The following is an 8,151-nucleotide window of genomic DNA, read 5'->3' on the forward strand; positions in this document are numbered from 1 at the left end:
GTTGCCAGCTCGATATAACCAACACATTTTACACAGAAATTAGGCTATTTTCAGGAAGAAGTATGTCATGCCTGCGTACAATATCACAACAAATGGCAATCATATGGTTATTGTCAGTACTATCGGTAAACAAAGACTAAAACAAACTACAACCAATGCTAGCAATAGTTATACTGGTGAAAATAAGTAGAGCATGCTTAGTAGCCTAATGTACGCCCAAAACTAGAGAGGAGACATTTTACATCAAACAGTATGCCTATAGGCTACTGTTTCACAAGTTTCAGATTGCCATATAACTTGGTACATGTAGTCCACAATATGCAAACACGAATGAGGAATTATTTTATCATGTGATTTGGCTGTCTCCATACGTTTCACATTGCCATGACAGCCATGCTAATGTTGGAACGCATTTCCTCAGCTATCAGCATATTGAGAACAGAATAGGCACTGACACTACCAATATGCACATAGGTTTTATTTGTCGAAAATATATTTTGCCCTGTTAGTTCAATTACACATTGACCGGGCTAGCATGCTAAGCATTCGTTGCACGACCATACTAGCTTTGTTAGACACGATCATAGACTGTAATGGACAATACAGTTTACTTACGAAATGTCAATTTCCATTTATTACAAGTAATAAGAAAATGTAAATGGCTTACTTACCTATCAAGGAGGAAATTAGCAAGTTTGACGTCAGATGAAAAAATATTATCCGCCTTCAGTCGTCTCCATCTTTCACAGGCATCCCCGATACAAATCCTCGTTTTGTTCTTGGCTTTGTCATGAATAAGTTGAGAATCGTAACGAGGCCTTTTAGATGTAAGTTAAAGTTAAAGTCCCATGATTGTCACACACACACCAGGTGTGGTGAAATTTGTCCTCTGCATTTGACCCGTCCCCTTATTCACCTCCTGGGAGGTGAGGGGAGCAGTGGGCAGCAGCGGTGCCGCGCCCGGGAATAATTTTTGGTGATTTACTAAGGTCTGACATGTTTAGTAGCTTTACCAGTGGCAGTAGCTCGACGACACAAAGATGGCAGTGCGTAACTGGCAACCTGGATGTGACACACTCACTGACTTTCTAATTGGTTAAAAGGGTGGAGGGCGGGACATCAAAATGAAAACAATTACAAGATTTCGGGGCTATAAATCTAATTTTGAAATGAGGATATCCCGGCTGAACTACTGTTATCAGGTATAGAGGTATTCGAAAAGAACATGATTTATTAATGCCTTTTGACATATCAAGGACATTTAATGATGACTTGACATGCAATTCTTGCTTATGGCTCCTTTAAGTATTTGGGCACAGGTCCATTTTGGTGCAGCGGATGTGGTCTGTTCCCTATTAACTCTCACACTGATGTGTTGTCTTCGGGGTTGATGGAGCCAACAGAATTGACACAGGAGGGAAATACGACTCCACATTCCCATAGGGAAGATTGACCGCCATAAAATCCAACATCTACCATCTGCCTGACCTCCAGCGACTCGGCGAGACGTAACCCCACTTCTGCGGCCGGACGACTCTAATGAGGTGTCGATTAGTGTGCGAGCGTGCGTTGGCGCGTCAACCAACAGTGTGTAAATAAAAGGTTGAAAACCAATAACGAGGATTGTTTGCAACCATCTGGCGGCGGCAGCTCAGAAGCAGCGCCAGACAAGTCGTAGTCTTCTCCCTGCAGGATTCCAGCCTGCCAGCTAGTCCTTCAGAGGTGCGTGGTGGAGCATACCTAAAACCTAATTCTGACGCCCCGGCAGCAAGGAGAGGCAGTGAAATATTTATGAGGAATGTGAGACTCCCACCATAAAAACACTCCAAAAAAACACCGATACATTCACACTGAAGGGCTTGCACTAAGAAGCTGCATGAGCTACACACAACTAGTTGCACGTGCAGTAGCAATAAAACTTAAGTCACCTCACCAGTAGGGATGGGTGACACGGCCTAAAATCTATAACGATATATATTGCAGCCTCCTGCGATACAGATATATATATATCACAATATATATCTGGTATGTAGATGATAAAGAAACATTTTAAAACAAATGCTTCTAATTTGGCAGCTGACGTATATACAGTAACATATTGTCTCATTTCCAGTTGTATTATTTTGTCAAAACTATGAATAATCTAATTAACTGTTAATGTCTGGTTAATGTATGTTGTAACATGGTTGCATCTACACTTATGTTCAAATGTAATAAACACTTATTCTTCTGTTGTTTGGATACTTTACATTCGTTTTATGCGATGCTACAAATGTGGGTATCGATCCACTACTACAGGCCTGGGCAATTATTTTGACTCGGGGGGCCAATTTTAGAGAAAAAAATGTGTCTGGGGGCCGGTATATCTATCTATCTACTGTATCTATCTATGTATACATATACTAATACATTAATACAAAACCTCACAATAAATTTTGATTGAATGCTAAAAACTTTATGACAGACCGCCTTAAAAAAACGGAATGGAATTTAAAAAATTTTTTGCTGAATGAGACACCCAGAATGTACATGAAAATAAAGAATGTGAGATTTACAATTTTAACTATGAACGATAAAACACTGAATATTGACAAGATATGAACACCCCTCTCCATCAACATATTTTACAATCAAGCGAAACGCAACAAAAATAGCAAAATATGAACGCAAAGGTTAAAAAAAAAGCCCACCTACAATCTGATATATCACTAAGCTTTAGAACTTTGTTGTAAAAGTCTCCTTCCGTGTCTGTCCCTGACACCAGCATTGCAGGCTGGCCGCTCTGGAAACACTCTATGGAAATTCTCCCCACCCGCACTGCTTGGTGCCTCGTCTGAGCTGCTGTGACTTAGATTACCATAGTAACTAATTAGATTACCATAGTAACTAATTAAATTAAATTAATAACTAGTATATCATGCAAAAGTGCAGATTCCAACCATTGAAATACTTTTTATAGTTCAAGACTTACAGTCATACTCATACTGACTGGTACACACAAGCTATGGAGATGATATCAGAAGAACAAGCATTTAGTTTAGATAATAATGAGTCATATATTGGAATATGGGATCCATTATTTAAATTTGTTTCAACTATTAAATGAACCAAAATATGACTTATTATATCTTTGTGGAAAATATTGGACACAGTGTGTTGTCAAGCTTGTGAGATGTGATGCAAGTGTAAGTCACTGTGACACTATTGTTCATTTCTAATTTTTTTATTATTTTTTATTACCGGTAATGTTTTTAATGATAATATCAATGAGGGTTTTTTAATCACTGCTATTTTGAAAATGTTACTAATATTGATGCTGTTGTCGACAATGTTCATTTTTGTTTCACTACATTTGGATTGTTCCGTGTCATGTTTGTGTGTCCTCAATTGCTCTCAATTGCTCTGTTTATTGTTGTTCCTAATGTTGCTGGGACGGGTTTGGTTTTGGAATTGGATTTCATTATTGTGGTATTGTTGTGTATTGTTTTTTTTGATTGATTAATAAATTCATTAAAAAATAAAAATAAAAAAGACTTTCGGTCATTTGAAAACATCACTGCATATCATAATGGCAGCTACAGTTTCCATCTTAAAGATCTAAAAAAAAATATTTGGGAATGTCCGGCAACCCAGATTGAAAAAACTTAACGGGCCGCATGAGACCCCCGGGCCTTAATTTGCCCAGGTGTGCATTACTAAGTGGTTACAAGGGCAGCATTGATCGCACAAATGCTAATACTAATATTTCAAGATCATTAAATTATACATTTAATTAAATTAAATATTTAAAATAGTTCCATACTCCCTTTTATCACATACAACATTCGAGCAAAATACAATCAATAGTGCAAAATAACTAAACATAAGCAAAAACTACTCTTGGTTCTGATTTAAATCCTTTGGTTTTTGCCATTAACGCCCTCTTGTGTCCAGGGACGTATTTATTGAATGTGCAAACAGGGGTGTCCAACGTACAAACTGGTTTTATCCGGCTTGCGGGATGAGTTTGCTAAGTATAAAAATTAGACACAATTTTTGACTGAATGAAACTGCTGTTCTAAATGTGTTCACTAGATGTCGCAATAGCAATTCTTTGTATCTTTGTAGATGATGCTACATATGTTAAAAAAAAAAAAATGATGTTAGTGCACCAGTCGAGGAAAATGATCAAACTACATAAACAACATCCTTTTTTATAATTTTTATATTATTTTTTTATCTTCGTAGATTGAAAATTAACACCAATGAACATTATCACATAATTTATTCAGAAAATATAAATAACGACAAATAAAGATAGAATACTATTAACCGCAACATGTAAGTGTTTAAAAAAAACCAAAAAACATTATGATTTGTACAATTTCAGAATGTGTTTGTTTTATTTTTAAACAAAGTATATAATCTGAAGTTGTCTTTATTTTTAAGTTATCGTGCCATGATTTTACCAGTCCGGCCCACTTGGGAGTAGATTTTTCTCCATGTGGCCCCCGATCTAAAATGAGTTTGACATCCCTGGTGTAAACAAAAATAAAAATGACAAAAAAAACCTGTTTTGGGATCATAAAAAAAACATATAATTACTGTAGTATCGCCTATATACTTATAATATACTTATTATCGTTACTGCAACAACTAAAACTACAAAATTGTTGCTTATGTTGCACACAGATGTATTTGAGTGACGGACCAACTGGCTGTTGTTGTGTTTGGATTAAAAAAAAGACATCGTTGAGCCATTATCTGCGTGTGATTGCACACCTGGTGGTCAGGTGCAAGTGTGTGTGGCGTCACACCTGGTGGTCAGGTGCAAGTGTGTGTGGCATCACACCTGGTTGTCAGGTGCTAGTGTGTGTGACATCACACCTGGTGGTCAGAAGTGTTTACTATGTTGCACTATGCTAAGGTAGCCCAGTTAACTGCCTTTTTTATGCTGTTTTGCAAGACCCATGTCACGTGACTTCAAACTTGACACCTGATTGGCTGGTGCTGAGACAGGATCGATTGCTTCAGTCTTGCTTTTTGAAGCAGCAAATTTTTTGACACACCACTAAATTTTTCAGCACATATACTGAACAAAAATATACACACTTTTGTTTTTGCTAGCATTTTTAATGAGTTGAACTCAAATATCTAAAACATGCTGTAACATGAGGTAATGGGCTCGGGTGAATTGCACAACAATGGGCCTCAGGATCTCATCACGCTATTTCTGTGCATTCAAAATGCCATCAATAAAATGCACTTGCGTTCGTTGTCAATAACATACGCCTGCCCATACCATAACCCCACCCCCACCATGGGCCACTCAATTCACAACGTTGACATCAACAAACCGCTCTCCCACACAAAGCCACACACGCTGTCTGCCATCTGCCCTAAACAGTGAAAAGAGGGATTCATCCGTGAAGAGAACAACTCTCCAACGTTCCAGACGCCATCGAATGTGAGCAGTGACGAATTGCAGTCAGGTGGAGACCCCGATGAGGACGACGAGCATGCAGGAGAGCTTCCCTGAGACGGTTTCTCATAGTTTATGCATAAATGATTTGGTTATGCAAACCAATTGTTGCAGCAGTTGTCCGGGTGGCTGGTCTCAGACGATCATGGAGGTGCACCTGCTGGATGTGGAGGTCCTGGGCTGGTGTGGTTACACGCGGTCTGCGATTGTGAGGCCAGTTGGATGCACTGCCAAATTCTCTGAAACGCCTTAGGAGACAGCTTCTGGTCGAGAAACGAACATTCAATTCATGGGCAGCAGCTCTGGTGGACATTCCTGCAGTCAGCATGCCGACTGAAAGCTCCATCAAAACTTGCGGAATTGTGCTGTGTGATAAAACTGCGCATTTCAGAGTGTCTTTTATTGTAGGCAGCCTAAGGCACACCTGTGCAATAATCATGCTGTTTAATCAGCAGCTTGATATGTGAGGTGGTATAGATTATTTTGGCAAAGAAGAAGTGCTCACTAACACAGATTTAGATGGATTTGTGAACAATATTTGAGAGGAGTAGGTCGTTTGTGTATATAGAAAAAGTTTTACATCTTTGAGTTCAACTCATAAAAAATGAGAGCAAAAACAAAAGTGTTGCGTTTATGTTTTTATTCGGTGTATTTTTTTTACACAACATTTTTTCACGCTGAATTTTTATACACTGAATTTTAAAACAGATTTTTTTTCAGTGAAATTGTCAGCATAAATATGCAAAAAAAAGGCAGTTCACAAAATTCAAACGCAAAAAATTCAGTTACGTAAATTCAACGTCCCAAAAAAAATTCCGTACTAAAGACACAAATTAACCTCCATACTCTGCTCGCAAAACCAACAATACTACAACATGACAACGAAGTGCCGTCTTGTCTGTAAAAAAAAAAGGTACAGATATTTGTCAGAGGCAGTATAGTCTCGTTTTGAATTAATTAGTACGCCGCTACTTTATTAGTACCAGTATATATTGTACATTGTTTTTTATGGCGAAAACTATTTTACTATATGAACATTTTGGTTGGAGAACCATGTTCAAGAACAAGTAGATTAATAATTCAAGAAAATCGAGGTTTCACTGTGCCTTGTATTGGATGAATATGCACATACAGTATTATCCAAAAGTAATGTAAAGTATTGAACAACAGAAGAATAAGTGCTTATTACATGTTAACAGATGTGTCGATAGAATCTTTTTACAACAGAATGTAACAAGATATTAACAGTAAATTAACAAGTATATTAATAATAGTTTTCTGGAAATGATGCAATATGTTACCGCATATGTCAGCAGCCCAATTATAAGCCTTTGTAACCTGTTTTGAAATGCTTCTATTATCATTTATATATCAAATAATATGTTGTGATATTTACTGTATCTGTCAAGACGTGGCCTATGGTGCAGTTTCCTGCGTGGATTGCTTTCCCTGGGTGAAAAACGACTTGACTGGACATCGGATGAAGGTAAAGACATGTTTAATTTCTATCAAAAGAATAAACAAAAGGCGCGCACAAGGCGGAGAACAAACTTGGCTATGAAAACAAAACTGACACATGGACAGAAACTATGGACATAAAACAAAACTCGCTAACTGTGACATGAAAAAACAAAACTTACGTGGCATGGCATGACGCATAAACTATGGTCTCAAGGGTAAACAAGAGTATCGGGGTAACATGAGTAGTAATGTCTCCAGGCCGACTGCCTGGCAACTGCAAGCTTAAATACTAGTGACAGGTGCGTGAGTCCAAATGTGAAACAGGTGAAACTAATGGTTTAATGGTAACAAAGCAAGGGAGTGAAAACAGGAACTAAAAAGAGTCCAAAAATCAAACAGAACATAGCCAAACAAAAACATGATCAAAAGACATGACAGAGCCCCCCCTTAAGGACAGATACCAGATGTCCAAAAAAAAAACCAATGATCAAGAGTCATGGGAGGAGGGGGACTTGGCGGTGGGTCGCCAGACCAAGTGTCCCCAAATCCACCGGGGCAGAGTCAGATAGCGGCGACGCGTAGAACACCGCTGCACCTGACGAGGTGGGCGACCCGGGAACGGCCACGGATCCGACGAGGAGGTCGGCGTAATTGGCGTGGCGGACAACCCGGGAATGGCCACATCCGTGGCCGACGAGGAGGTGGGCACGTCGTTGTCGTGGCAGGCGTGGATGCAGCAGACGACGTCGAGGCTGGCGTGGAAGCAGAGGACGAGTCGGGCGTGGGTGCGGAAGCCGGCGAAGCTTGGTGTGGGTCTTGGCGTGGGTCTTGGCATGGGTCTTGGCGGCTTGAGTCTTGGCTTGAGTCTTGGCGGCTTGAGTCTTGGCGGAGTGGAGCTGCGACTGGCGGCACTTGGCGCCGTGGAGCTGCGACTGGCAGGTACAGGAACTTGCCGCGTTGCAGGTACTGAAGCTTGGCGTGGTATAGGTACTGAAGCTTGGCGTGGTGCAGGTACTGAAGCTTGGCGTGGTGCAGGAACTGGAACCCGCCGTGGTGCAGGAACTGGAACCCGCCGTGGTGCAGGAACTGGAACCCATAGTGGCGTGGATGCAGCAGACGATGTCGAGGCTGGCGTGGAAGCAGACGACGAGTCGGGCGTGGGTGCGGCAGCCGGCGAAGCTTGGTGTGGGTCTTGGCGTGGGTCTTGGCATGGGTCTTGGCGGCTTGAG

The sequence above is a fragment of the Entelurus aequoreus genome, linkage group LG04 (genome assembly GCF_033978785.1).
Source record: "Entelurus aequoreus isolate RoL-2023_Sb linkage group LG04, RoL_Eaeq_v1.1, whole genome shotgun sequence".
Taxonomy (NCBI): Eukaryota; Metazoa; Chordata; class Actinopteri; order Syngnathiformes; family Syngnathidae; genus Entelurus; species Entelurus aequoreus.